Raw genomic sequence first — 26,809 nt, forward strand, 5'->3', positions numbered from 1 at the left:
TGCGCACAGCAGCAGCCACCTTCAGTCTGCTGCTGGACAGCCAGCAGCAGCAGCAGCAGGAGAGGTAATTAATCAGCAACCCTCCTGCTAAGGGTAGACAGCTGCTCGTTCCACCCCCCCACCCCCCCCGCCTTAATTGGTTCTCCTCCCTTCCAACGGTGTTGAGGCGGGTGGGAACAGCCGGGGGTTGAGGGTACTGTGCTAAAAGAGGTGGAGTTATGCAGATCTAAAACGCGTGGATTGCAGCAGCAGCAAGCCGAAAAGTGCAGGCATGTGAGGGATCTAGAGGTTGACAGCATGTCTTCTTAACGGGAGTCCAGGTGGCCATCTCCACAAATGGACTTTTCAGAATCCTTGGGTGGCACCGTAGTCGGAAACCAATTCTGGTTATCGCTTCTCGGCCTTTTGGCTAAGATCAAGTGTAGTATCTGTTCTTATCAGTTTAATATCTGATACGTCCCCTATCTGGGGACCATATATTAAATGGATTTTTAGAACAGGGAGATGGAAAAAGAGCTTGCTCTGTCCACTCCACGCATTGACCTAGTATTGCAGTATCTCCAGGACCGGTGCACCCCTTCTTTAATGCAGTTTCTAAAATCAGAAAGAATTGAATTCAATGCTTTTTGTTCATTTGGCTTGTTTGTCGGATTTTGGGATGGACTCTTTGGCTTTGCTTTTCTTCTCCTCATTGGATTTTTCATGTTAAAAGTTGCAGAAGCCAGATGACAAGCTCATTTTGGTTCAACTTCAGCAACTGTGCATTGCATTGCCATGTAATGTAATGCAATGCTATCTATCTAGCTCTCCCTCTATACTTCCTTTTGGATAAACAGACATATTAGGCAAGCATTTTGGAGCTTTCACCTAAATAACTACAGGTGGTGAGATAAGCTGCACAATATAATTGACCTTTCAGTATATTGTTGCACACACACCATCTATTTAGCAAATGCCCTTGTTATCAACAGCAGCCTTTTAAACTCACCTGAGCTAACAGGTATGTGAGCTGGTTACTCTGCTGCGCTTAAAATTTCTTTTTTGGTTTGCTACAATGCCTTTTCTGAAACGTTGTCTCCCTCTGCTGGAACACTGACTTCTTTCATTTAATGCCTGCAGACTATAAAAGAGAAACCAACCCAAAAAGTTTGGTTGATTAGTCTGTGGCATTCTTTTAAACTGTTGCTTATGGCGGGCTCTGTGAGCTTCTCAGTGACATTCAGCCATCCAGGTATCCCGCCTGCAGTAGACGGAATGTGGCAATGGAACGCTGGCTGCGCGTGTCATAATAGGCTCTGAGCCTTTATATACCTGCGCACAGCAGCAGCCACCTTCAGTCTGCTGCTGGACAGCCAGCAGCAGCAGCAGCAGGAGAGGTAATTAATCAGCAACCCTCCTGCTAAGGGTAGACAGCTGCTCGTTCCACCCCCCCACCCCCCCCCCGCCTTAATTGGTTCTCCTCCCTTCCAACGGTGTTGAGGCGGGTGGGAACAGCCGGGGGTTGAGGGTACTGTGCTAAAAGAGGTGGAGTTATGCAGATCTAAAACGCGTGGATTGCAGCAGCAGCAAGCCGAAAAGTGCAGGCATGTGAGGGATCTAGAGGTTGACAGCATGTCTTCTTAACGGGAGTCCAGGTGGCCATCTCCACAAATGGACTTTTCAGAATCCTTGGGTGGCACCGTAGTCGGAAACCAATTCTGGTTATCGCTTCTCGGCCTTTTGGCTAAGATCAAGTGTAGTATCTGTTCTTATCAGTTTAATATCTGATACGTCCCCTATCTGGGGACCATATATTAAATGGATTTATAGAACAGGGAGATGGAAAAAGAGCTTGCTCTGTCCACTCCACGCATTGACCTGGTATTGCAGTATCTCCAGGACCGGTGCACCCCTTCTTTAATGCAGTTTCTAAAATCAGAAAGAATTGAATTCAATGCTTTTTGTTCATTTGGCTTGTTTGTCGGATTTTGGGATGGACACTTTGGCTTTGCTTTTCTTCTCCTCATTGGATTTTTCATGTTAAAAGTTGCAGAAGCCAGATGACAAGCTCATTTTGGTTCAACTTCAGCAACTGTGCATTGCATTGCCATGTAATGTAATGCAATGCTATCTATCTAGCTCTCCCTCTATACTTCCTTTTGGATAAACAGACATATTAGGCAAGCATTTTGGAGCTTTCACCTAAATAACTACAGGTGGTGAGATAAGCTGCACAATATAATTGACCTTTCAGTATATTGTTGCACACACACCATCTATTTAGCAAATGCCCTTGTTATCAACAGCAGCCTTTTAAACTCACCTGAGCTAACAGGTATGTGAGCTGGTTACTCTGCTGCGCTTAAAATTTCTTTTTTGGTTTGCTACAATGCCTTTTCTGAAACGTTGTCTCCCTCTGCTGGAACACTGACTTCTTTCATTTAATGCCTGCAGACTATAAAAGAGAAACCAACCCAAAAAGTTTGGTTGATTAGTCTGTGGCATTCTTTTAAACTGTTGCTTATGGCGGTCTCTGTGAGCTTCTCAGTGACATTCAGCCATCCAGGTATCCCGCCTGCAGTAGACGGAATGTGGCAATGGAACGCTGGCTGCGCGTGTCATAATAGGCTCTGAGCCTTTATATACCTGCGCACAGCAGCAGCCACCTTCAGTCTGCTGCTGGACAGCCAGCAGCAGCAGCAGCAGCAGGAGAGGTAATTAATCAGCAACCCTCCTGCTAAGGGTAGACAGCTGCTCGTTCCACCCCCCCGCCTTAATTGGTTCTCCTCCCTTCCAACGGTGTTGAGGCGGGTGGGAACAGCCGGGGGTTGAGGGTACTGTGCTAAAAGAGGTGGAGTTATGCAGATCTAAAACGCGTGGATTGCAGCAGCAGCAAGCCGAAAAGTGCAGGCATGTGAGGGATCTAGAGGTTGACAGCATGTCTTCTTAACGGGAGTCCAGGTGGCCATCTCCACAAATGGACTTTTCAGAATCCTTGGGTGGCACCGTAGTCGGAAACCAATTCTGGTTATCGCTTCTCAGCCTTTTGGCTAAGATCAAGTGTAGTATCTGTTCTTATCAGTTTAATATCTGATACGTCCCCTATCTGGGGACCATATATTAAATGGATTTTTAGAACAGGGAGATGGAAAAAGAGCTTGCTCTGTCCACTCCACGCATTGACCTGGTATTGCAGTATCTCCAGGACCGGTGCACCCCTTCTTTAATGCAGTTTCTAAAATCAGAAAGAATTGAATTCAATGCTTTTTGTTCATTTGGCTTGTTTGTCGGATTTTGGGATGGACTCTTTGGCTTTGCTTTTCTTCTCCTCATTGGATTTTTCATGTTAAAAGTTGCAGAAGCCAGATGACAAGCTCATTTTGGTTCAACTTCAGCAACTGTGCATTGCATTGCCATGTAATGTAATGCAATGCTATCTATCTAGCTCTCCCTCTATACTTCCTTTTGGATAAACAGACATATTAGGCAAGCATTTTGGAGCTTTCACCTAAATAACTACAGGTGGTGAGATAAGCTGCACAATATAATTGACCTTTCAGTATATTGTTGCACACACACCATCTATTTAGCAAATGCCCTTGTTATCAACAGCAGCCTTTTAAACTCACCTGAGCTAACAGGTATGTGAGCTGGTTACTCTGCTGCGCTTAAAATTTCTTTTTTGGTTTGCTACAATGCCTTTTCTGAAACGTTGTCTCCCTCTGCTGGAACACTGACTTCTTTCATTTAATGCCTGCAGACTATAAAAGAGAAACCAACCCAAAAAGTTTGGTTGATTAGTCTGTGGCATTCTTTTAAACTGTTGCTTATGGCGGTCTCTGTGAGCTTCTCAGTGACATTCAGCCATCCAGGTATCCCGCCTGCAGTAGACGGAATGTGGCAATGGAACGCTGGCTGCGCGTGTCATAATAGGCTCTGAGCCTTTATATACCTGCGCACAGCAGCAGCCACCTTCAGTCTGCTGCTGGACAGCCAGCAGCAGCAGCAGCAGCAGGAGAGGTAATTAATCAGCAACCCTCCTGCTAAGGGTAGACAGCTGCTCGTTCCACCTCCCCCCCGCCTTAATTGGTTCTCCTCCCTTCCAACGGTGTTGAGGCGGGTGGGAACAGCCGGGGGTTGAGGGTACTGTGCTAAAAGAGGTGGAGTTATGCAGATCTAAAACGCGTGGATTGCAGCAGCAGCAAGCCGAAAAGTGCAGGCATGTGAGGGATCTAGAGGTTGACAGCATGTCTTCTTAACGGGAGTCCAGGTGGCCATCTCCACAAATGGACTTTTCAGAATCCTTGGGTGGCACCGTAGTCGGAAACCAATTCTGGTTATCGCTTCTCGGCCTTTTGGCTAAGATCAAGTGTAGTATCTGTTCTTATCAGTTTAATATCTGATACGTCCCCTATCTGGGGACCATATATTAAATGGATTTTTAGAACAGGGAGATGGAAAAAGAGCTTGCTCTGTCCACTCCACGCATTGACCTGGTATTGCAGTATCTCCAGGACCGGTGCACCCCTTCTTTAATGCAGTTTCTAAAATCAGAAAGAATTGAATTCAATGCTTTTTGTTCATTTGGCTTGTTTGTCGGATTTTGGGATGGACTCTTTGGCTTTGCTTTTCTTCTCCTCATTGGATTTTTCATGTTAAAAGTTGCAGAAGCCAGATGACAAGCTCATTTTGGTTCAACTTCAGCAACTGTGCATTGCATTGCCATGTAATGTAATGCAATGCTATCTATCTAGCTCTCCCTCTATACTTCCTTTTGGATAAACAGACATATTAGGCAAGCATTTTGGAGCTTTCACCTAAATAACTACAGGTGGTGAGATAAGCTGCACAATATAATTGACCTTTCAGTATATTGTTGCACACACACCATCTATTTAGCAAATGCCCTTGTTTTCAACAGCAGCCTTTTAAACTCACCTGAGCTAACAGGTATGTGAGCTGGTTACTCTGCTGCGCTTAAAATTTCTTTTTTGGTTTGCTACAATGCCTTTTCTGAAACGTTGTCTCCCTCTGCTGGAACACTGACTTCTTTCATTTAATGCCTGCAGACTATAAAAGAGAAACCAACCCAAAAAGTTTGGTTGATTAGTCTGTGGCATTCTTTTAAACTGTTGCTTATGGCGGTCTCTGTGAGCTTCTCAGTGACATTCAGCCATCCAGGTATCCCGCCTGCAGTAGACGGAATGTGGCAATGGAACGCTGGCTGCGCGTGTCATAATAGGCTCTGAGCCTTTATATACCTGCGCACAGCAGCAGCCACCTTCAGTCTGCTGCTGGACAGCCAGCAGCAACAACAGCAGCAGGAGAGGTAATTAATCAGCAACCCTCCTGCTAAGGGTAGACAGCTGCTCTTTCCACCCCCCCCCCCGCCTTAATTGGTTCTCCTCCCTTCCAACGGTGTTGAGGCGGGTGGGAACAGCCGGGGGTTGAGGGTACTGTGCTAAAAGAGGTGGAGTTATGCAGATCTAAAACGCGTGGATTGCAGCAGCAGCAAGCCGAAAAGTGCAGGCATGTGAGGGATCTAGAGGTTGACAGCATGTCTTCTTAACGGGAGTCCAGGTGGCCATCTCCACAAATGGACTTTTCAGAATCCTTGTGTGGCACCGTAGTCGGAAACCAATTCTGGTTATCGCTTCTCGGCCTTTTGGCTAAGATCAAGTGTAGTATCTGTTCTTATCAGTTTAATATCTGATACGTCCCCTATCTGGGGACCATATATTAAATGGATTTTTAGAACAGGGAGATGGAAAAAGAGCTTGCTCTGTCCACTCCACGCATTGACCTGGTATTGCAGTATCTCCAGGACCGGTGCACCCCTTCTTTAATGCAGTTTCTAAAATCAGAAAGAATTGAATTCAATGCTTTTTGTTCATTTGGCTTGTTTGTCGGATTTTGGGATGGACTCTTTGGCTTTGCTTTTCTTCTCCTCATTGGATTTTTCATGTTAAAAGTTGCAGAAGCCAGATGACAAGCTCATTTTGGTTCAACTTCAGCAACTGTGCATTGCATTGCCATGTAATGTAATGCAATGCTATCTATCTAGCTCTCCCTCTATACTTCCTTTTGGATAAACAGACATATTAGGCAAGCATTTTGGAGCTTTCACCTAAATAACTACAGGTGGTGAGATAAGCTGCACAATATAATTGACCTTTCAGTATATTGTTGCACACACACCATCTATTTAGCAAATGCCCTTGTTATCAACAGCAGCCTTTTAAACTCACCTGAGCTAACAGGTATGTGAGCTGGTTACTCTGCTGCGCTTAAAATTTCTTTTTTGGTTTGCTACAATGCCTTTTCTGAAACGTTGTCTCCCTCTGCTGGAACACTGACTTCTTTCATTTAATGCCTGCAGACTATAAAAGAGAAACCAACCCAAAAAGTTTGGTTGATTAGTCTGTGGCATTCTTTTAAACTGTTGCTTATGGCGGTCTCTGTGAGCTTCTCAGTGACATTCAGCCATCCAGGTATCCCGCCTGCAGTAGACGGAATGTGGCAATGGAACGCTGGCTGCGCGTGTCATAATAGGCTCTGAGCCTTTATATACCTGCGCACAGCAGCAGCCACCTTCAGTCTGCTGCTGGACAGCCAGCAGCAGCAGCAGCAGCAGGAGAGGTAATTAATCAGCAACCCTCCTGCTAAGGGTAGACAGCTGCTCGTTCCACCCCCCCCCCCCGCCTTAATTGGTTCTCCTCCCTTCCAACGGTGTTGAGGCGGGTGGGAACAGCCGGGGGTTGAGGGTACTGTGCTAAAAGAGGTGGAGTTATGCAGATCTAAAACGCGTGGATTGCAGCAGCAGCAAGCCGAAAAGTGCAGGCATGTGAGGGATCTAGAGGTTGACAGCATGTCTTCTTAACGGGAGTCCAGGTGGCCATCTCCACAAATGGACTTTTCAGAATCCTTGGGTGGCACCGTAGTCGGAAACCAATTCTGGTTATCGCTTCTCGGCCTTTTGGCTAAGATCAAGTGTAGTATCTGTTCTTATCAGTTTAATATCTGATACGTCCCCTATCTGGGGACCATATATTAAATGGATTTTTAGAACAGGGAGATGGAAAAAGAGCTTGCTCTGTCCACTCCACGCATTGACCTGGTATTGCAGTATCTCCAGGACCGGTGCACCCCTTCTTTAATGCAGTTTCTAAAATCAGAAAGAATTGAATTCAATGCTTTTTGTTCATTTGGCTTGATTGTCGGATTTTGGGATGGACTCTTTGGCTTTGCTTTTCTTCTCCTCATTGGATTTTTCATGTTAAAAGTTGCAGAAGCCAGATGACAAGCTCATTTTGGTTCAACTTCAGCAACTGTGCATTGCATTGCCATGTAATGTAATGCAATGCTATCTATCTAGCTCTCCCTCTATACTTCCTTTTGGATAAACAGACATATTAGGCAAGCATTTTGGAGCTTTCACCTAAATAACTACAGGTGGTGAGATAAGCTGCACAATATAATTGACCTTTCAGTATATTGTTGCACACACACCATCTATTTAGCAAATGCCCTTGTTATCAACAGCAGCCTTTTAAACTCACCTGAGCTAACAGGTATGTGAGCTGGTTACTCTGCTGCGCTTAAAATTTCTTTTTTGGTTTGCTACAATGCCTTTTCTGAAACGTTGTCTCCCACTGCTGGAACACTGACTTCTTTCATTTAATGCCTGCAGACTATAAAAGAGAAACCAACCCAAAAAGTTGGGTTGATTAGTCTGTGGCATTCTTTTAAACTGTTGCTTATGGCGGTCTCTGTGAGCTTCTCAGTGACATTCAGCCATCCAGGTATCCCGCCTGCAGTAGACGGAATGTGGCAATGGAACGCTGGCTGCGCGTGTCATAATAGGCTCTGAGCCTTTATATACCTGCGCACAGCAGCAGCCACCTTCAGTCTGCTGCTGGACAGCCAGCAGCAGCAGCAGCAGCAGGAGAGGTAATTAATCAGCAACCCTCCTGCTAAGGGTAGACAGCTGCTCGTTCCACCCCCCCCCGCCTTAATTGGTTCTCCTCCCTTCCAACGGTGTTGAGGCGGGTGGGAACAGCCGGGGGTTGAGGGTACTGTGCTAAAAGAGGTGGAGTTATGCAGATCTAAAACGCGTGGATTGCAGCAGCAGCAAGCCGAAAAGTGCAGGCATGTGAGGGATCTAGAGGTTGACAGCATGTCTTCTTAACGGGAGTCCAGGTGGCCATCTCCACAAATGGACTTTTCAGAATCCTTGGGTGGCACCGTAGTCGGAAACCAATTCTGGTTATCGCTTCTCGGCCTTTTGGCTAAGATCAAGTGTAGTATCTGTTCTTATCAGTTTAATATCTGATACGTCCCCTATCTGGGGACCATATATTAAATGGATTTTAGAACAGGGAGATGGAAAAAGAGCTTGCTCTGTCCACTCCCACGCATTGACCTGGTATTGCAGTATCTCCAGGACCGGTGCACCCCTTCTTTAATGCAGTTTCTAAAATCAGAAAGAATTGAATTCAATGCTTTTTGTTCATTTGGCTTGTTTGTCGGATTTTGGGATGGACTCTTTGGCTTTGCTTTTCTTCTCCTCATTGGATTTTTCATGTTAAAAGTTGCAGAAGCCAGATGACAAGCTCATTTTGGTTCAACTTCAGCAACTGTGCATTGCATTGCCATGTAATGTAATGCAATGCTATCTATCTAGCTCTCCCTCTATACTTCCTTTGGATAAACAGACATATTAGGCAAGCATTTTGGAGCTTTCACTAAATAACTCCAGGTGGTGAGATAAGCTGCACAATATAATTGACCTTTCAGTATATTGTTGCACACACACCATCTATTTAGCAAATGCCCTTGTTATCAACAGCAGCCTTTTAAAACTCACCTGAGCTAACAGGTATGTGAGCTGGTTACTCTGCTGCGCTTAAAATTTCTTTTTTGGTTTGCTACAATGCCTTTTCTGAAACGTTGTCTCCCTCTGCTGGAACACTGACTTCTTTCATTTAATGCCTGCCAGACTATAAAGAGAAACCAACCCAAAAAGTTTGGTTGATTAGTCTGTGGCATTCTTTTAAACTGTTGCTTATGGCGGTCTCTGTGAGCTTCTCAGTGACATTCAGCCATCCAGGTATCCCGCCTGCAGTAGACGGAATGTGGCAATGGAACGCTGGCTGCGCGTGTCATAATAGGCTCTGAGCCTTTATATACCTGCGCACAGCAGCAGCAACCTTCAGTCTGCTGCTGGACAGCCAGCAGCAACAACAGCAGCAGGAGAGGTAATTAATCAGCAACCCTCCTGCTAAGGGTAGGACAGCTGCTCGTTCCACCCCCCCCCCGCCTTAATTGGTTCTCCTCCCTTCCAACGGTGTTGAGGCGGGTGGGAACAGCCGGGGGTTGAGGGTACTGTGCTAAAAGAGGTGGAGTTATGCAGATCTAAAACGCGTGGATTGCAGCAGCAGCAAGCCGAAAAGTGCAGGCATGTGAGGGATCTAGAGGTTGACAGCATGTCTTCTTAACGGAGTCCAGGTGGCCATCTCCACAAATGGACTTTTCAGAATCCTTGGGTGGCACCGTAGTCGGAAACCAATTCTGGTTATCGCTTCTCGGCCTTTTGGCTAAGATCAAGTGTAGTATCTGTTCTTATCAGTTTAATATCTGATACGTCCCCTATCTGGGGACCATATATTAAATGGATTTTTAGAACAGGGAGATGGAAAAAGAGCTTGCTCTGTCCACTCCACGCATTGACCTGGTATTGCAGTATCTCCAGGACGGTGCACCCCTTCTTTAATGCAGTTTCTAAAATCAGAAAGAATTGAATTCAATGCTTTTGTTCATTTGGCTTGTTTGTCGGATTTTGGATGGACTCTTTGGCTTTGCTTTTCTTCTCCTCATTGGATTTTTCATGTTAAAAGTTGCAGAAGCCAGATGACAAGCTCATTTTGGTTCAACTTCAGCAACTGTGCATTGCATGCCATGTAATGTAATGCAATGCTATCTATCTAGCTCTCCCTCTATACTTCCTTTTGGATAAACAGACATATTAGGCAAGCATTTTGGAGCTTTCACCTAAATAACTACAGGTGGTGAGATAAGCTGCACAATATAATTGACCTTTCAGTATATTGTTGCACACACACCATCTATTTAGCAAATGCCCTTGTTATCAACAGCAGCCTTTTAAACTCACCTGAGCTAACAGGTATGTGAGCTGGTTACTCTGCTGCGCTTAAAATTTCTTTTTTGGTTTGCTACAATGCCTTTTCTGAAACGTTGTCTCCCTCTGCTGGAACACTGACTTCTTTCATTTTAATGCCTGCAGACTATAAAAGAGAAACCAACCCAAAAAGTTTGGTTGATTAGTCTGTGGCATTCTTTTAAACTGTTGCTTATGGCGGTCTCTGTGAGCTTCTCAGTGACATTCAGCCATCCAGGTATCCCGCCTGCAGTAGACGGAATGTGGCAATGGAACGCTGGCTGCGCGTGTCATAATAGGCTCTGAGCCTTTATATACCTGCGCACAGCAGCAGCCACCTTCAGTCTGCTGCTGGACAGCCAGCAGCAGCAGCAGCAGCAGGAGAGGTAATTAATCAGCAACCCTCCTGCTAAGGGTAGACAGCTGCTCGTTCCACCCCCCCCCGCCTTAATTGGTTCTCCTCCCTTCCAGCGGTGTTGAGGCGGGTGGGAACAGCCGGGGGTTGAGGGTACTGTGCTAAAAGAGGTGGAGTTATGCAGATCTAAAACGCGTGGATTGCAGCAGCAGCAAGCCGAAAAGTGCAGGCATGTGAGGGATCTAGAGGTTGACAGCATGTCTTCTTAACGGGAGTCCAGGTGGCCATCTCCACAAATGGACTTTTCAGAATCCTTGGGTGGCACCGTAGTCGGAAACCAATTCTGGTTATCGCTTCTCGGCCTTTTGGCTAAGATCAAGTGTAGTATCTGTTCTTATCAGTTTAATATCTGATACGTCCCCTATCTGGGGACCATATATTAAATGGATTTTTAGAACAGGGAGATGGAAAAAGAGCTTGCTCTGTCCACTCCACGCATTGACCTGGTATTGCAGTATCTCCAGGACCGGTGCACCCCTTCTTTAATGCAGTTTCTAAAATCAGAAAGAATTGAATTCAATGCTTTTTGTTCATTTGGCTTGTTTGTCGGATTTTGGGATGGACTCTTTGGCTTTGCTTTTCTTCTCCTCATTGGATTTTTTCATGTTAAAAGTTGCAGAAGCCAGATGACAAGCTCATTTTGGTTCAACTTCAGCAACTGTGCATTGCATTGCCATGTAATGTAATGCAATGCTATCTATCTAGCTCTCCCTCTATACTTCCTTTTGGATAAACAGACATATTAGGCAAGCATTTTGGAGCTTTCACCTAAATAACTACAGGTGGTGAGATAAGGCTGCACAATATAATTGACCTTTCAGTATATTGTTGCACACACACCATCTATTTAGCAAATGCCCTTGTTATCAACAGCAGCCTTTTAAACTCACCTGAGCTAACAGGTATGTGAGCTGGTTACTCTGCTGCGCTTAAAATTTCTTTTTTGGTTTGCTACAATGCCTTTTCTGAAACGTTGTCTCCCTCTGCTGGAACACTGACTTCTTTCATTTAATGCCTGCAGACTATAAAAGAGAAACCAACCCAAAAGTTTGGTTGATTAGTCTGTGGCATTCTTTTAAACTGTTGCTTATGGCGGTCTCTGTGAGCTTCTCAGTGACATTCAGCCATCCAGGTATCCCGCCTGCAGTAGACGGAATGTGGCAATGGAACGCTGGCTGCGCGTGTCATAATAGGCTCTGAGCCTTTATATACCTGCGCACAGCAGCAGCCACCTTCAGTCTGCTGCTGGACAGCCAGCAGCAACAACAGCAGCAGGAGAGGTAATTAATCAGCAACCCTCCTGCTAAGGGTAGACAGCTGCTCGTTCCACCCCCCCCCCCGCCTTAATTGGTTCTCCTCCCTTCCAACGGTGTTGAGGCGGGTGGGAACAGCCGGGGGTTGAGGGTACTGTGCTAAAAGAGGTGGAGTTATGCAGATCTAAACGCGTGGATTGCAGCAGCAGCAAGCCGAAAAGTGCAGGCATGTGAGGGATCTAGAGGTTGACAGCATGTCTTCTTAACGGGAGTCCAGGTGGCCATCTCCACAAATGGACTTTTCAGAATCCTTGGGTGGCACCGTAGTCGGAAACCAATTCTGGTTATCGCTTCTCGGCCTTTTGGCTAAGATCAAGTGTAGTATCTGTTCTTATCAGTTTAATATCTGATACGTCCCTATCTGGGGACCATATATTAAATGGATTTTTAGAACAGGGAGATGGAAAAAGAGCTTGCTCTGTCCACTCCACGCATTGACCTGGTATTGCAGTATCTCCAGGACCGGTGCACCCCTTCTTTAATGCAGTTTCTAAAATCAGAAAGAATTGAATTCAATGCTTTTTGTTCATTTGGCTTGTTTGTCGGATTTTGGGATGGACTCTTTGGCTTTGCTTTTCTTCTCCTCATTGGATTTTTCATGTTAAAAGTTGCAGAAGCCAGATGACAAGCTCATTTTGGTTCAACTTCAGCAACTGTGCATTGCATTGCCATGTAATGTAATGCAATGCTATCTATCTAGCTCTCCCTCTATACTTCCTTTTGGATAAACAGACATATTAGGCAAGCATTTTGGAGCTTTCACCTAAATAACTACAGGTGGTGAGATAAGCTGCACAATATAATTGACCTTTCAGTATACTGTTGCACACACACCATCTATTTAGCAAATGCCCTTGTTATCAACAGCAGCCTTTTAAACTCACCTGAGCTAACAGGTATGTGAGCTGGTTACTCTGCTGCGCTTAAAATTTCTTTTTTGGTTTGCTACAATGCCTTTTCTGAAACGTTGTCTCCCTCTGCTGGAACACTGACTTCTTTCATTTAATGCCTGCAGACTATAAAAGAGAAACCAACCCAAAAAGTTTGGTTGATTAGTCTGTGGCATTCTTTTAAACTGTTGCTTATGGCGGTCTCTGTGAGCTTCTCAGTGACATTCAGCCATCCAGGTATCCCGCCTGCAGTAGACGGAATGTGGCAATGGAACGCTGGCTGCGCGTGTCATAATAGGCTCTGAGCCTTTATATACCTGCGCACAGCAGCAGCCACCTTCAGTCTGCTGCTGGACAGCCAGCAGCAGCAGCAGCAGCAGGAGAGGTAATTAATCAGCAACCCTCCTGCTAAGGGTAGACAGCTGCTCGTTCCACCCTCCCGCCTTAATTGGTTCTCCTCCCTTCCAACGGTGTTGAGGCGGGTGGGAACAGCCGGGGGTTGAGGGTACTGTGCTAAAAGAGGTGGAGTTATGCAGATCTAAAACGCGTGGATTGCAGCAGCAGCAAGCCGAAAAGTGCAGGCATGTGAGGGATCTAGAGGTTGACAGCATGTCTTCTTAACGGGAGTCCAGGTGGCCATCTCCACAAATGGACTTTTCAGAATCCTTGGGTGGCACCGTAGTCGGAAACCAATTCTGGTTATCGCTTCTCGGCCTTTTGGCTAAGATCAAGTGTAGTATCTGTTCTTATCAGTTTAATATCTGATACGTCCCCTATCTGGGGACCATATATTAAATGGATTTTTAGAACAGGGAGATGGAAAAAGAGCTTGCTCTGTCCACTCCACGCATTGACCTGGTATTGCAGTATCTCCAGGACCGGTGCACCCCTTCTTTAATGCAGTTTCTAAAATCAGAAAGAATTGAATTCAATGCTTTTTGTTCATTTGGCTTGTTTGTCGGATTTTGGGATGGACTCTTTGGCTTTGCTTTTCTTCTCCTCATTGGATTTTTCATGTTAAAAGTTGCAGAAGCCAGATGACAAGCTCATTTTGGTTCAACTTCAGCAACTGTGCATTGCATTGCCATGTAATGTAATGCAATGCTATCTATCTAGCTCTCCCTCTATACTTCCTTTTGGATAAACAGACATATTAGGCAAGCATTTTGGAGCTTTCACCTAAATAACTACAGGTGGTGAGATAAGCTGCACAATATAATTGACCTTTCAGTATATTGTTGCACACACACCATCTATTTAGCAAATGCCCTTGTTATCAACAGCAGCCTTTTAAACTCACCTGAGCTAACAGGTATGTGAGCTGGTTACTCTGCTGCGCTTAAAATTTCTTTTTTGGTTTGCTACAATGCCTTTTCTGAAACGTTGTCTCCCTCTGCTGGAACACTGACTTCTTTCATTTAATGCCTGCAGACTATAAAAGAGAAACCAACCCAAAAAGTTTGGTTGATTAGTCTGTGGCATTCTTTTAAACTGTTGCTTATGGCGGTCTCTGTGAGCTTCTCAGTGACATTCAGCCATCCAGGTATCCCGCCTGCAGTAGACGGAATGTGGCAATGGAACGCTGGCTGCGCGTGTCATAATAGGCTCTGAGCCTTTATATACCTGCGCACAGCAGCAGCCACCTTCAGTCTGCTGCTGGACAGCCAGCAGCAACAACAGCAGCAGGAGAGGTAATTAATCAGCAACCCTCCTGCTAAGGGTAGACAGCTGCTCGTTCCACCCCCCCCCCCGCCTTAATTGGTTTTCCTCCCTTCCAACGGTGTTGAGGCGGGTGGGAACAGCCGGGGGTTGAGGGTACTGTGCTAAAAGAGGTGGAGTTATGCAGATCTAAAACGCGTGGATTGCAGCAGCAGCAAGCCGAAAAGTGCAGGCATGTGAGGGATCTAGAGGTTGACAGCATGTCTTCTTAACGGGAGTCCAGGTGGCCATCTCCACAAATGGACTTTTCAGAATCCTTGGGTGGCACCGTAGTCGGAAACCAATTCTGGTTATCGCTTCTCGGCCTTTTGGCTAAGATCAAGTGTAGTATCTGTTCTTATCAGTTTAATATCTGATACGTCCCCTATCTGGGGACCATATATTAAATGGATTTTTAGAACAGGGAGATGGAAAAAGAGCTTGCTCTGTCCACTCCACGCATTGACCTGGTATTGCAGTATCTCCAGGACCGGTGCACCCCTTCTTTAATGCAGTTTCTAAAATCAGAAAGAATTGAATTCAATGCTTTTTGTTCATTTGGCTTGTTTGTCGGATTTTGGGATGGACTCTTTGGCTTTGCTTTTCTTCTCCTCATTGGATTTTTCATGTTAAAAGTTGCAGAAGCCAGATGACAAGCTCATTTTGGTTCAACTTCAGCAACTGTGCATTGCATTGCCATGTAATGTAATGCAATGCTATCTATCTAGCTCTCCCTCTATACTTCCTTTTGGATAAACAGACATATTAGGCAAGCATTTTGGAGCTTTCACCTAAATAACTACAGGTGGTGAGATAAGCTGCACAATATAATTGACCTTTCAGTATATTGTTGCACACACACCATCTATTTAGCAAATGCCCTTGTTATCAACAGCAGCCTTTTAAACTCACCTGAGCTAACAGGTATGTGAGCTGGTTACTCTGCTGCGCTTAAAATTTCTTTTTTGGTTTGCTACAATGCCTTTTCTGAAACGTTGTCTCCCTCTGCTGGAACACTGACTTCTTTCATTTAATGCCTGCAGACTATAAAAGAGAAACCAACCCAAAAAGTTTGGTTGATTAGTCTGTGGCATTCTTTTAAACTGTTGCTTATGGCGGTCTCTGTGAGCTTCTCAGTGACATTCAGCCATCCAGGTATCCCGCCTGCAGTAGACGGAATGTGGCAATGGAACGCTGGCTGCGCGTGTCATAATAGGCTCTGAGCCTTTATATACCTGCGCACAGCAGCAGCCACCTTCAGTCTGCTGCTGGACAGCCAGCAGCAGCAGCAGCAGCAGGAGAGGTAATTAATCAGCAACCCTCCTGCTAAGGGTAGACAGCTGCTCATTCCACCCCCCCCCCCGCCTTAATTGGTTCTCCTCCCTTCCAACGGTGTTGAGGCGGGTGGGAACAGCCGGGGGTTGAGGGTACTGTGCTAAAAGAGGTGGAGTTATGCAGATCTAAAACGCGTGGATTGCAGCAGCAGCAAGCCGAAAAGTGCAGGCATGTGAGGGATCTAGAGGTTGACAGCATGTCTTCTTAACGGGAGTCCAGGTGGCCATCTCCACAAATGGACTTTTCAGAATCCTTGGGTGGCACCGTAGTCGGAAGCCAATTCTGGTTATCGCTTCTCGGCCTTTTGGCTAAGATCAAGTGTAGTATCTGTTCTTATCAGTTTAATATCTGATACGTCCCCTATCTGGGGACCATATATTAAATGGATTTTTAGAACAGGGAGATGGAAAAAGAGCTTGCTCTGTCCACTCCACGCATTGACCTGGTATTGCAGTATCTCCAGGACCGGTGCACCCCTTCTTTAATGCAGTTTCTAAAATCAGAAAGAATTGAATTCAATGCTTTTTGTTCATTTGGCTTGTTTGTCGGATTTTGGGATGGACTCTTTGGCTTTGCTTTTCTTCTCCTCATTGGATTTTTCATGTTAAAAGTTGCAGAAGCCAGATGACAAGCTCATTTTGGTTCAACTTCAGCAACTGTGCATTGCATTGCCATGTAATGTAATGCAATGCTATCTATCTAGCTCTCCCTCTATACTTCCTTTTGGATAAACAGACATATTAAGCAAGCATTTTGGAGCTTTCACCTAAATAACTACAGGTGGTGAGATAAGCTGCACAATATAATTGACCTTTCAGTATATTGTTGCACACACACCATCTATTTAGCAAATGCCCTTGTTATCAACAGCAGCCTTTTAAACTCACCTGAGCTAACAGGTATGTGAGCTGGTTACTCTGCTGCGCTTAAAATTTCTTTTTTGGTTTGCTACAATGCCTTTTCTGAAACGTTGTCTCCCTCTGCTGGAACACTGACTTCTTTCATTTAATGCCTGCAGACTATAAAAGAGAAACCAACCCAAAAAGTTTGGTTGATTAGTCTGTGGCATTCTTTTAAACTGTTGCTTATGGCGGTCTCTGTGAGCTTCTCAGTGACATTCAGCCATCCAGGTATCCCGCCTGCAGTAGACGGAATGTGGCAATGGAACGCTGGCTGCGCGTGTCATAATAGGCTCTGAGCCTTTATATACCTGCGCACAGCAGCAGCCACCTTCAGTCTGCTGCTGGACAGCCAGCAGCAACAACAGCAGCAGGAGAGGTAATTAATCAGCAACCCTCCTGCTAAGGGTAGACAGCTGCTCGTTCCACCCCCCCCCCGCCTTAATTGGTTCTCCTCCCTTCCAACGGTGTTGAGGCGGGTGGGAACAGCCGGGGGTTGAGGGTACTGTGCTAAAAGAGGTGGAGTTATGCAGATCTAAAACGCGTGGATTGCAGCAGCAGCAAGCCGAAAAGTGCAGGCATGTGAGGGATCTAGAGGTTGACAGCATGTCTTCTTAACGGGAGTCCAGGTGGCCATCTCCACAAATGGACTTTTCAGAATCCTTGGGTGGCACCGTAGTCGGAAACCAATTCTGGTTATCGCTTCTCGGCCTTTTGGCTAAGATCAAGTGTAGTATCTGTTCTTATCAGTTTAATATCTGATACGTCCCCTATCTGGGGACCATATATTAAATGGATTTTTAGAACAGGGAGATGGAAAAAGAGCTTGCTCTGTCCACTCCACGCATTGACCTGGTATTGCAGTATCTCCAGGACCGGTGCACCCCTTCTTTAATGCAGTTTCTAAAATCAGAAAGAATTGAATTCAATGCTTTTTGTTCATTTGGCTTGTTTGTCGGATTTTGGGATGGACTCTTTGGCTTTGCTTTTCTTCTCCTCATTGGATTTTTCATGTTAAAAGTTGCAGAAGCCAGATGACAAGCTCATTTTGGTTCAACTTCAGCAACTGTGCATTGCATTGCCATGTAATGTAATGCAATGCTATCTATCTAGCTCTCCCTCTATACTTCCTTTTGGATAAACAGACATATTAGGCAAGCATTTTGGAGCTTTCACCTAAATAACTACAGGTGGTGAGATAAGCTGCACAATATAATTGACCTTTCAGTATACTGTTGCACACACACCATCTATTTAGCAAATGCCCTTGTTATCAACAGCAGCCTTTTAAACTCACCTGAGCTAACAGGTATGTGAGCTGGTTACTCTGCTGCGCTTAAAATTTCTTTTTTGGTTTGCTACAATGCCTTTTCTGAAACGTTGTCTCCCTCTGCTGGAACACTGACTTCTTTCATTTAATGCCTGCAGACTATAAAAGAGAAACCAACCCAAAAAGTTTGGTTGATTAGTCTGTGGCATTCTTTTAAACTGTTGCTTATGGCGGTCTCTGTGAGCTTCTCAGTGACATTCAGCCATCCAGGTATCCCGCCTGCAGTAGACGGAATGTGGCAATGGAACGCTGGCTGCGCGTGTCATAATAGGCTCTGAGCCTTTATATACCTGCGCACAGCAGCAGCCACCTTCAGTCTGCTGCTGGACAGCCAGCAGCAGCAGCAGCAGCAGGAGAGGTAATTAATCAGCAACCCTCCTGCTAAGGGTAGACAGCTGCTCGTTCCACCCTCCCGCCTTAATTGGTTCTCCTCCCTTCCAACGGTGTTGAGGCGGGTGGGAACAGCCGGGGGTTGAGGGTACTGTGCTAAAAGAGGTGGAGTTATGCAGATCTAAAACGCGTGGATTGCAGCAGCAGCAAGCCGAAAAGTGCAGGCATGTGAGGGATCTAGAGGTTGACAGCATGTCTTCTTAACGGGAGTCCAGGTGGCCATCTCCACAAATGGACTTTTCAGAATCCTTGGGTGGCACCGTAGTCGGAAACCAATTCTGGTTATCGCTTCTCGGCCTTTTGGCTAAGATCAAGTGTAGTATCTGTTCTTATCAGTTTAATATCTGATACGTCCCCTATCTGGGGACCATATATTAAATGGATTTTTAGAACAGGGAGATGGAAAAAGAGCTTGCTCTGTCCACTCCACGCATTGACCTGGTATTGCAGTATCTCCAGGACCGGTGCACCCCTTCTTTAATGCAGTTTCTAAAATCAGAAAGAATTGAATTCAATGCTTTTTGTTCATTTGGCTTGTTTGTCGGATTTTGGGATGGACTCTTTGGCTTTGCTTTTCTTCTCCTCATTGGATTTTTCATGTTAAAAGTTGCAGAAGCCAGATGACAAGCTCATTTTGGTTCAACTTCAGCAACTGTGCATTGCATTGCCATGTAATGTAATGCAATGCTATCTATCTAGCTCTCCCTCTATACTTCCTTTTGGATAAACAGACATATTAGGCAAGCATTTTGGAGCTTTCACCTAAATAACTACAGGTGGTGAGATAAGCTGCACAATATAATTGACCTTTCAGTATATTGTTGCACACACACCATCTATTTAGCAAATGCCCTTGTTATCAACAGCAGCCTTTTAAACTCACCTGAGCTAACAGGTATGTGAGCTGGTTACTCTGCTGCGCTTAAAATTTCTTTTTTGGTTTGCTACAATGCCTTTTCTGAAACGTTGTCTCCCTCTGCTGGAACACTGACTTCTTTCATTTAATGCCTGCAGACTATAAAAGAGAAACCAACCCAAAAAGTTTGGTTGATTAGTCTGTGGCATTCTTTTAAACTGTTGCTTATGGCGGTCTCTGTGAGCTTCTCAGTGACATTCAGCCATCCAGGTATCCCGCCTGCAGTAGACGGAATGTGGCAATGGAACGCTGGCTGCGCGTGTCATAATAGGCTCTGAGCCTTTATATACCTGCGCACAGCAGCAGCCACCTTCAGTCTGCTGCTGGACAGCCAGCAGCAACAACAGCAGCAGGAGAGGTAATTAATCAGCAACCCTCCTGCTAAGGGTAGACAGCTGCTCGTTCCACCCCCCCCCCCGCCTTAATTGGTTTTCCTCCCTTCCAACGGTGTTGAGGCGGGTGGGAACAGCCGGGGGTTGAGGGTACTGTGCTAAAAGAGGTGGAGTTATGCAGATCTAAAACGCGTGGATTGCAGCAGCAGCAAGCCGAAAAGTGCAGGCATGTGAGGGATCTAGAGGTTGACAGCATGTCTTCTTAACGGGAGTCCAGGTGGCCATCTCCACAAATGGACTTTTCAGAATCCTTGGGTGGCACCGTAGTCGGAAACCAATTCTGGTTATCGCTTCTCGGCCTTTTGGCTAAGATCAAGTGTAGTATCTGTTCTTATCAGTTTAATATCTGATACGTCCCCTATCTGGGGACCATATATTAAATGGATTTTTAGAACAGGGAGATGGAAAAAGAGCTTGCTCTGTCCACTCCACGCATTGACCTGGTATTGCAGTATCTCCAGGACCGGTGCACCCCTTCTTTAATGCAGTTTCTAAAATCAGAAAGAATTGAATTCAATGCTTTTTGTTCATTTGGCTTGTTTGTCGGATTTTGGGATGGACTCTTTGGCTTTGCTTTTCTTCTCCTCATTGGATTTTTCATGTTAAAAGTTGCAGAAGCCAGATGACAAGCTCATTTTGGTTCAACTTCAGCAACTGTGCATTGCATTGCCATGTAATGTAATGCAATGCTATCTATCTAGCTCTCCCTCTATACTTCCTTTTGGATAAACAGACATATTAGGCAAGCATTTTGGAGCTTTCACCTAAATAACTACAGGTGGTGAGATAAGCTGCACAATATAATTGACCTTTCAGTATATTGTTGCACACACACCATCTATTTAGCAAATGCCCTTGTTATCAACAGCAGCCTTTTAAACTCACCTGAGCTAACAGGTATGTGAGCTGGTTACTCTGCTGCGCTTAAAATTTCTTTTTTGGTTTGCTACAATGCCTTTTCTGAAACGTTGTCTCCCTCTGCTGGAACACTGACTTCTTTCATTTAATGCCTGCAGACTATAAAAGAGAAACCAACCCAAAAAGTTTGGTTGATTAGTCTGTGGCATTCTTTTAAACTGTTGCTTATGGCGGTCTCTGTGAGCTTCTCAGTGACATTCAGCCATCCAGGTATCCCGCCTGCAGTAGACGGAATGTGGCAATGGAACGCTGGCTGCGCGTGTCATAATAGGCTCTGAGCCTTTATATACCTGCGCACAGCAGCAGCCACCTTCAGTCTGCTGCTGGACAGCCAGCAGCAGCAGCAGCAGCAGGAGAGGTAATTAATCAGCAACCCTCCTGCTAAGGGTAGACAGCTGCTCATTCCACCCCCCCCCCCCGCCTTAATTGGTTCTCCTCCCTTCCAACGGTGTTGAGGCGGGTGGGAACAGCCGGGGGTTGAGGGTACTGTGCTAAAAGAGGTGGAGTTATGCAGATCTAAAACGCGTGGATTGCAGCAGCAGCAAGCCGAAAAGTGCAGGCATGTGAGGGATCTAGAGGTTGACAGCATGTCTTCTTAACGGGAGTCCAGGTGGCCATCTCCACAAATGGACTTTTCAGAATCCTTGGGTGGCACCGTAGTCGGAAGCCAATTCTGGTTATCGCTTCTCGGCCTTTTGGCTAAGATCAAGTGTAGTATCTGTTCTTATCAGTTTAATATCTGATACGTCCCCTATCTGGGGACCATATATTAAATGGATTTTTAGAACAGGGAGATGGAAAAAGAGCTTGCTCTGTCCACTCCACGCATTGACCTGGTATTGCAGTATCTCCAGGACCGGTGCACCCCTTCTTTAATGCAGTTTCTAAAATCAGAAAGAATTGAATTCAATGCTTTTTGTTCATTTGGCTTGTTTGTCGGATTTTGGGATGGACTCTTTGGCTTTGCTTTTCTTCTCCTCATTGGATTTTTCATGTTAAAAGTTGCAGAAGCCAGATGACAAGCTCATTTTGGTTCAACTTCAGCAACTGTGCATTGCATTGCCATGTAATGTAATGCAATGCTATCTATCTAGCTCTCCCTCTATACTTCCTTTTGGATAAACAGACATATTAAGCAAGCATTTTGGAGCTTTCACCTAAATAACTACAGGTGGTGAGATAAGCTGCACAATATAATTGACCTTTCAGTATATTGTTGCACACACACCATCTATTTAGCAAATGCCCTTGTTATCAACAGCAGCCTTTTAAACTCACCTGAGCTAACAGGTATGTGAGCTGGTTACTCTGCTGCGCTTAAAATTTCTTTTTTGGTTTGCTACAATGCCTTTTCTGAAACGTTGTCTCCCTCTGCTGGAACACTGACTTCTTTCATTTAATGCCTGCAGACTATAAAAGAGAAACCAACCCAAAAAGTTTGGTTGATTAGTCTGTGGCATTCTTTTAAACTGTTGCTTATGGCGGTCTCTGTGAGCTTCTCAGTGACATTCAGCCATCCAGGTATCCCGCCTGCAGTAGACGGAATGTGGCAATGGAACGCTGGCTGCGCGTGTCATAATAGGCTCTGAGCCTTTATATACCTGCGCACAGCAGCAGCCACCTTCAGTCTGCTGCTGGACAGCCAGCAGCAGCAGCAGCAGCAGCAGGAGAGGTAATTAATCAGCAACCCTCCTGCTAAGGGTAGACAGCTGCTCGTTCCACCCCCCCCCGCCTTAATTGGTTCTCCTCCCTTCCAACGGTGTTGAGGCGGGTGGGAACAGCCGGGGGTTGAGGGTACTGTGCTAAAAGAGGTGGAGTTATGCAGATCTAAAACGCGTGGATTGCAGCAGCAGCAAGCCGAAAAGTGCAGGCATGTGAGGGATCTAGAGGTTGACAGCATGTCTTCTTAACGGGAGTCCAGGTGGCCATCTCCACAAATGGACTTTTCAGAATCCTTGGGTGGCACCGTAGTCGGAAACCAATTCTGGTTATCGCTTCTCGGCCTTTTGGCTAAGATCAAGTGTAGTATCTGTTCTTATCAGTTTAATATCTGATACGTCCCCTATCTGGGGACCATATATTAAATGGATTTTTAGAACAGGGAGATGGAAAAAGAGCTTGCTCTGTCCACTCCACGCATTGACCTGGTATTGCAGTATCTCCAGGACCGGTGCACCCCTTCTTTAATGCAGTTTCTAAAATCAGAAAGAATTGAATTCAATGCTTTTTGTTCATTTGGCTTGTTTGTCGGATTTTGGGATGGACTCTTTGGCTTTGCTTTTCTTCTCCTCATTGGATTTTTCATGTTAAAAGTTGCAGAAGCCAGATGACAAGCTCATTTTGGTTCAACTTCAGCAACTGTGCATTGCATTGCCATGTAATGTAATGCAATGCTATCTATCTAGCTCTCCCTCTATACTTCCTTTTGGATAAACAGACATATTAGGCAAGCATTTTGGAGCTTTCACCTAAATAACTACAGGTGGTGAGATAAGCTGCACAATATAATTGACCTTTCAGTATATTGTTGCACACACACCATCTATTTAGCAAATGCCCTTGTTATCAACAGCAGCCTTTTAAACTCACCTGAGCTAACAGGTATGTGAGCTGGTTACTCTGCTGCTCTTAAAATTTCTTTTTTGGTTTGCTACAATGCCTTTTCTGAAACGTTGTCTCCCTCTGCTGGAACACTGACTTCTTTCATTTAATGCCTGCAGACTATAAAAGAGAAACCAACCCAAAAAGTTTGGTTGATTAGTCTGTGGCATTCTTTTAAACTGTTGCTTATGGCGGTCTCTGTGAGCTTCTCAGTGACATTCAGCCATCCAGGTATCCCGCCTGCAGTAGACGGAATGTGGCAATGGAACGCTGGCTGCGCGTGTCATAATAGGCTCTGAGCCTTTATATACCTGCGCACAGCAGCAGCCACCTTCAGTCTGCTGCTGGACAGCCAGCAGCAGCAGCAGCAGGAGAGGTAATTAATCAGCAACCCTCCTGCTAAGGGTAGACAGCTGCTCGTTCCACCCCCCCCCCCCGCCTTAATTGGTTCTCCTCCCTTCCAACGGTGTTGAGGCGGGTGGGAACAGCCGGGGGTTGAGGGTACTGTGCTAAAAGAGGTGGAGTTATGCAGATCTAAAACGCGTGGATTGCAGCAGCAGCAAGCCGAAAAGTGCAGGCATGTGAGGGATCTAGAGGTTGACAGCATGTCTTCTTAACGGGAGTCCAGGTGGCCATCTCCACAAATGGACTTTTCAGAATCCTTGGGTGGCACCGTAGTCGGAAACCAATTCTGGTTATCGCTTCTCGGCCTTTTGGCTAAGATCAAGTGTAGTATCTGTTCTTATCAGTTTAATATCTGATACGTCCCCTATCTGGGGACCATATATTAAATGGATTTTTAGAACAGGGAGATGGAAAAAGAGCTTGCTCTGTCCACTCCACGCATTGACCTGGTATTGCAGTATCTCCAGGACCGGTGCACCCCTTCTTTAATGCAGTTTCTAAAATCAGAAAGAATTGAATTCAATGCTTTTTGTTCATTTGGCTTGTTTGTCGGATTTTGGGATGGACTCTTTGGCTTTTCTTTTCTTCTCCTCATTGGATTTTTCATGTTAAAAGTTGCAGAAGCCAGATGACAAGCTCATTTTGGTTCAACTTCAGCAACTGTGCATTGCATTGCCATGTAATGTAATGCAATGCTATCTATCTAGCTCTCCCTCTATACTTCCTTTTGGATAAACAGACATATTAGGCAAGCATTTTGGAGCTTTCACCTAAATAACTACAGGTGGTGAGATAAGCTGCACAATATAATTGACCTTTCAGTATATTGTTGCACACACACCATCTATTTAGCAAATGCCCTTGTTATCAACAGCAGCCTTTTAAACTCACCTGAGCTAACAGGTATGTGAGCTGGTTACTCTGCTGCGCTTAAAATTTCTTTTTTGGTTTGCTACAATGCCTTTTCTGAAACGTTGTCTCCCTCTGCTGGAACACTGACTTCTTTCATTTAATGCCTGCAGACTATAAAAGAGAAACCAACCCAAAAAGTTTGGTTGATTAGTCTGTGGCATTCTTTTAAACTGTTGCTTATGGCGGTCTCTGTGAGCTTCTCAGTGACATTCAGCCATCCAGGTATCCCGCCTGCAGTAGACGGAATGTGGCAATGGAACGCTGGCTGCGCGTGTCATAATAGGCTCTGAGCCTTTATATACCTGCGCACAGCAGCAGCCACCTTCAGTCTGCTGCTGGACAGCCAGCAGCAGCAGCAGCAGCAGGAGAGGTAATTAATCAGCAACCCTCCTGCTAAGGGTAGACAGCTGCTCGTTCCACCCCCCCCCCCGCCTTAATTGGTTCTCCTCCCTTCCAACGGTGTTGAGGCGGGTGGGAACAGCCGGGGGTTGAGGGTACTGTGCTAAAAGAGGTGGAGTTATGCAGATCTAAAACGCGTGGATTGCAGCAGCAGCAAGCCGAAAAGTGCAGGCATGTGAGGGATCTAGAGGTTGACAGCATGTCTTCTTAACGGGAGTCCAGGTGGCCATCTCCACAAATGGACTTTTCAGAATCCTTGGGTGGCACCGTAGTCGGAAACCAATTCTGGTTATCGCTTCTCGGCCTTTTGGCTAAGATCAAGTGTAGTATCTGTTCTTATCAGTTTAATATCTGATACGTCCCCTATCTGGGGACCATATATTAAATGGATTTTTAGAACAGGGAGATGGAAAAAGAGCTTGCTCTGTCCACTCCACGCATTGACCTGGTATTGCAGTATCTCCAGGACCGGTGCACCCCTTCTTTAATGCAGTTTCTAAAATCAGAAAGAATTGAATTCAATGCTTTTTGTTCATTTGGCTTGTTTGTCGGATTTTGGGATGGACTCTTTGGCTTTGCTTTTCTTCTCCTCATTGGATTTTTCATGTTAAAAGTTGCAGAAGCCAGATGACAAGCTCATTTTGGTTCAACTTCAGCAACTGTGCATTGCATTGCCATGTAATGTAATGCAATGCTATCTATCTAGCTCTCCCTCTATACTTCCTTTTGGATAAACAGACATATTAGGCAAGCATTTTGGAGCTTTCACCTAAATAACTACAGGTGGTGAGATAAGCTGCACAATATAATTGACCTTTCAGTATATTGTTGCACACACACCATCTATTTAGCAAATGCCCTTGTTATCAACAGCAGCCTTTTAAACTCACCTGAGCTAACAGGTATGTGAGCTGGTTACTCTGCTGCGCTTAAAATTTCTTTTTTGGTTTGCTACAATGCCTTTTCTGAAACGTTGTCTCCCTCTGCTGGAACACTGACTTCTTTCATTTAATGCCTGCAGACTATAAAAGAGAAACCAACCCAAAAAGTTTGGTTGATTAGTCTGTGGCATTCTTTTAAACTGTTGCTTATGGCGGTCTCTGTGAGCTTCTCAGTGACATTCAGCCATCCAGGTATCCCGCCTGCAGTAGACGGAATGTGGCAATGGAACGCTGGCTGCGCGTGTCATAATAGGCTCTGAGCCTTTATATACCTGCGCACAGCAGCAGCCACCTTCAGTCTGCTGCTGGACAGCCAGCAGCAGCAGCAGCAGCAGGAGAGGTAATTAATCAGCAACCCTCCTGCTAAGGGTAGACAGCTGCTCGTTCCACCCCCCCCCCCCCGCCTTAATTGGTTCTCCTCCCTTCCAACGGTGTTGAGGCGGGTGGGAACAGCCGGGGGTTGAGGGTACTGTGCTAAAAGAGGTGGAGTTATGCAGATCTAAAACGCGTGGATTGCAGCAGCAGCAAGCCGAAAAGTGCAGGCATGTGAGGGATCTAGAGGTTGACAGCATGTCTTCTTAACGGGAGTCCAGGTGGCCATCTCCACAAATGGACTTTTCAGAATCCTTGGGTGGCACCGTAGTCGGAAACCAATTCTGGTTATCGCTTCTCGGCCTTTTGGCTAAGATCAAGTGTAGTATCTGTTCTTATCAGTTTAATATCTGATACGTCCCCTATCTGGGGACCATATATTAAATGGATTTTTAGAACAGGGAGATGGAAAAAGAGCTTGCTCTGTCCACTCCACGCATTGACCTGGTATTGCAGTATCTCCAGGACCGGTGCACCCCTTCTTTAATGCAGTTTCTAAAATCAGAAAGAATTGAATTCAATGCTTT

General features: G+C 45.4%; 21 non-coding genes across 21 annotated transcripts; all 21 read left to right on the top strand.

Moving 5' to 3' along the window:
- Nucleotides 1-389: 389 nt before the first annotated feature.
- Nucleotides 390-580, top strand: LOC141159898 (U2 spliceosomal RNA). Its single transcript, XR_012249892.1, has one exon. It is a non-coding gene; the product is annotated as a U2 spliceosomal RNA (small nuclear RNA).
- A 1,123-nt stretch (nucleotides 581-1,703) lies between these two features.
- LOC141159648 (U2 spliceosomal RNA) lies at nucleotides 1,704-1,894 on the top strand. Its single transcript, XR_012249651.1, has one exon. It is a non-coding gene; the product is annotated as a U2 spliceosomal RNA (small nuclear RNA).
- A 1,115-nt stretch (nucleotides 1,895-3,009) lies between these two features.
- LOC141159542 (U2 spliceosomal RNA) lies at nucleotides 3,010-3,200 on the top strand. The gene has a single exon (XR_012249546.1). It is a non-coding gene; the product is annotated as a U2 spliceosomal RNA (small nuclear RNA).
- A 1,118-nt stretch (nucleotides 3,201-4,318) lies between these two features.
- On the top strand, nucleotides 4,319-4,509 carry LOC141158764 (U2 spliceosomal RNA). Its single transcript, XR_012248788.1, has one exon. It is a non-coding gene; the product is annotated as a U2 spliceosomal RNA (small nuclear RNA).
- Nucleotides 4,510-5,628: 1,119 nt separating this feature from the next.
- LOC141158765 (U2 spliceosomal RNA) lies at nucleotides 5,629-5,819 on the top strand. The gene has a single exon (XR_012248789.1). It is a non-coding gene; the product is annotated as a U2 spliceosomal RNA (small nuclear RNA).
- Nucleotides 5,820-6,939: 1,120 nt separating this feature from the next.
- LOC141158766 (U2 spliceosomal RNA) lies at nucleotides 6,940-7,130 on the top strand. The gene has a single exon (XR_012248790.1). It is a non-coding gene; the product is annotated as a U2 spliceosomal RNA (small nuclear RNA).
- A 1,117-nt stretch (nucleotides 7,131-8,247) lies between these two features.
- LOC141160041 (U2 spliceosomal RNA) lies at nucleotides 8,248-8,438 on the top strand. Its single transcript, XR_012250030.1, has one exon. It is a non-coding gene; the product is annotated as a U2 spliceosomal RNA (small nuclear RNA).
- A 1,117-nt stretch (nucleotides 8,439-9,555) lies between these two features.
- LOC141159658 (U2 spliceosomal RNA) lies at nucleotides 9,556-9,745 on the top strand. The gene has a single exon (XR_012249661.1). It is a non-coding gene; the product is annotated as a U2 spliceosomal RNA (small nuclear RNA).
- A 1,115-nt stretch (nucleotides 9,746-10,860) lies between these two features.
- On the top strand, nucleotides 10,861-11,051 carry LOC141158768 (U2 spliceosomal RNA). Its single transcript, XR_012248792.1, has one exon. It is a non-coding gene; the product is annotated as a U2 spliceosomal RNA (small nuclear RNA).
- A 1,119-nt stretch (nucleotides 11,052-12,170) lies between these two features.
- Nucleotides 12,171-12,360, top strand: LOC141159919 (U2 spliceosomal RNA). The gene has a single exon (XR_012249912.1). It is a non-coding gene; the product is annotated as a U2 spliceosomal RNA (small nuclear RNA).
- A 1,115-nt stretch (nucleotides 12,361-13,475) lies between these two features.
- LOC141158769 (U2 spliceosomal RNA) lies at nucleotides 13,476-13,666 on the top strand. Its single transcript, XR_012248793.1, has one exon. It is a non-coding gene; the product is annotated as a U2 spliceosomal RNA (small nuclear RNA).
- Nucleotides 13,667-14,785: 1,119 nt separating this feature from the next.
- On the top strand, nucleotides 14,786-14,976 carry LOC141158770 (U2 spliceosomal RNA). Its single transcript, XR_012248794.1, has one exon. It is a non-coding gene; the product is annotated as a U2 spliceosomal RNA (small nuclear RNA).
- A 1,119-nt stretch (nucleotides 14,977-16,095) lies between these two features.
- LOC141158771 (U2 spliceosomal RNA) lies at nucleotides 16,096-16,286 on the top strand. Its single transcript, XR_012248795.1, has one exon. It is a non-coding gene; the product is annotated as a U2 spliceosomal RNA (small nuclear RNA).
- Nucleotides 16,287-17,404: 1,118 nt separating this feature from the next.
- Nucleotides 17,405-17,595, top strand: LOC141158772 (U2 spliceosomal RNA). Its single transcript, XR_012248796.1, has one exon. It is a non-coding gene; the product is annotated as a U2 spliceosomal RNA (small nuclear RNA).
- Nucleotides 17,596-18,710: 1,115 nt separating this feature from the next.
- LOC141158773 (U2 spliceosomal RNA) lies at nucleotides 18,711-18,901 on the top strand. Its single transcript, XR_012248797.1, has one exon. It is a non-coding gene; the product is annotated as a U2 spliceosomal RNA (small nuclear RNA).
- A 1,119-nt stretch (nucleotides 18,902-20,020) lies between these two features.
- LOC141158774 (U2 spliceosomal RNA) lies at nucleotides 20,021-20,211 on the top strand. Its single transcript, XR_012248798.1, has one exon. It is a non-coding gene; the product is annotated as a U2 spliceosomal RNA (small nuclear RNA).
- Nucleotides 20,212-21,331: 1,120 nt separating this feature from the next.
- Nucleotides 21,332-21,522, top strand: LOC141158775 (U2 spliceosomal RNA). The gene has a single exon (XR_012248799.1). It is a non-coding gene; the product is annotated as a U2 spliceosomal RNA (small nuclear RNA).
- Nucleotides 21,523-22,642: 1,120 nt separating this feature from the next.
- On the top strand, nucleotides 22,643-22,833 carry LOC141158776 (U2 spliceosomal RNA). The gene has a single exon (XR_012248800.1). It is a non-coding gene; the product is annotated as a U2 spliceosomal RNA (small nuclear RNA).
- A 1,117-nt stretch (nucleotides 22,834-23,950) lies between these two features.
- Nucleotides 23,951-24,141, top strand: LOC141158777 (U2 spliceosomal RNA). Its single transcript, XR_012248801.1, has one exon. It is a non-coding gene; the product is annotated as a U2 spliceosomal RNA (small nuclear RNA).
- Nucleotides 24,142-25,260: 1,119 nt separating this feature from the next.
- Nucleotides 25,261-25,451, top strand: LOC141158779 (U2 spliceosomal RNA). The gene has a single exon (XR_012248803.1). It is a non-coding gene; the product is annotated as a U2 spliceosomal RNA (small nuclear RNA).
- Nucleotides 25,452-26,572: 1,121 nt separating this feature from the next.
- On the top strand, nucleotides 26,573-26,763 carry LOC141158780 (U2 spliceosomal RNA). The gene has a single exon (XR_012248804.1). It is a non-coding gene; the product is annotated as a U2 spliceosomal RNA (small nuclear RNA).
- The last annotated feature ends 46 nt before the right edge of the window (nucleotides 26,764-26,809 follow it).

This window comes from Phyllobates terribilis, unplaced genomic scaffold, assembly GCF_046119375.1.
Source record: "Phyllobates terribilis strain yellow unplaced genomic scaffold, ASM4611937v1 Scaffold_8__6_contigs__length_399053987, whole genome shotgun sequence".
In the NCBI taxonomy this organism is placed as follows: domain Eukaryota; kingdom Metazoa; phylum Chordata; class Amphibia; order Anura; family Dendrobatidae; genus Phyllobates; species Phyllobates terribilis.